This window comes from Prionailurus viverrinus, chromosome A3 (genome assembly GCF_022837055.1).
Source record: "Prionailurus viverrinus isolate Anna chromosome A3, UM_Priviv_1.0, whole genome shotgun sequence".
NCBI lineage: Eukaryota > Metazoa > Chordata > Mammalia > Carnivora > Felidae > Prionailurus > Prionailurus viverrinus.
In genome coordinates, this window is record NC_062563.1 from 130,599,865 (window position 1) to 130,601,000 (window position 1,136).

The 1,136-nt window shown below is 43.9% G+C and overlaps 1 non-coding gene across 1 annotated transcript; it reads right to left on the bottom strand.

Moving 5' to 3' along the window:
* Positions 1-247: 247 nt before the first annotated feature.
* TRNAQ-UUG (transfer RNA glutamine (anticodon UUG)) lies at positions 248-332 on the bottom strand. The gene has a single exon. It is a non-coding gene; the product is annotated as a tRNA-Gln (tRNA).
* Positions 333-1,136: the final 804 nt, after the last annotated feature.

A 1,136-nucleotide genomic window follows, 5' to 3' on the forward strand; every position in this document is an offset into this window, starting at 1 on the left:
AAAGAAAACCTTGTATCTTTCAAATTTCTCCATCTTCTATTGCTTATAGGATAATCTAAGCTAGTATCATCTCTCATTTGGGCTATTGTAAGAGCCCAGTTCCACATTCATCCTTTTTTTTTTGTTTGTTTTGTTTTTTAATGCTTATTTATTCTTGAGACAGAGACAGTGTGAGCAGGGGAGGGGCAGAGAGAGAGAGGAGACACAGAATCTGAAACAGGCTCCAGGATCTGAGCTGTCAGCACAAAGCCCAATGTGGGGCTCGAACCCACGAGCTGTGAGATCATGACCTGAGCCAAAGTCAGACGCTCAACCGACTGAGCCATCCGGGCGCCCCCCCCCCTTTTTTTTAATTGAGGTAAAGTTCATATAACCAACAGTTGACCATTTTATTTTATTTCATTAATGTTTACTTATTTTTTTAGGGAAAGAGAGAGAAAGAGAATGCAAGCAGGGGAGGGGCAGAGAGAGAGGGAGACGGAGAACCCAAGGCAGGCTCCAGGCTCTGAGCTGTCAGCACAGAGCCCAATGTGGGGCTGCAGCCCACAAGCTGTGAGATCATGACCTGAGCTTCAGTCGGATGCTTAACAGAGTCACCCAGGTGCCGCAACATTTAACCATTTTAAAGTGTGCAGGCCAGGGACACCAGGGTGGCTCAGTTGGTTAAGTATTTGACTTCAACTCAGGTCATGATCTCACAGTTCATGATTTTGAGCCTCACATCGGACTCTGTGCCCACAGCTCAAAGTTTGGAGCCTGCTTCGGATTCTGTGTCTCCTTCTCTGTCTGCCCCCCTCCCGTGCTCTCACCCTGTATGTCTCTGTCTCAAAAACAAACAAAAACATAAAAAAAAAAAAAAAAGTGTTCAGGCCAGTGGCATATGGTACACTCACAATTTTTGCAACAATGACCTCCAAACACATCTTCATTAGCCTAAAACGACACCCAATACTTATTAAGTAGTAACTCGCCACTCCTCCCTCCCATGAGCCCCTAGTAACTCATCTAATCTATGTGTCTATGTTTTTGCCTATTCTGGACATTTAAAAATCTGTAGGTTAATGGTAGTATTATATTTATAGTAATCTCTTGGTTTCGTTAACTTCATATGTTTAGGATGTAACAGGGGAAGCCGA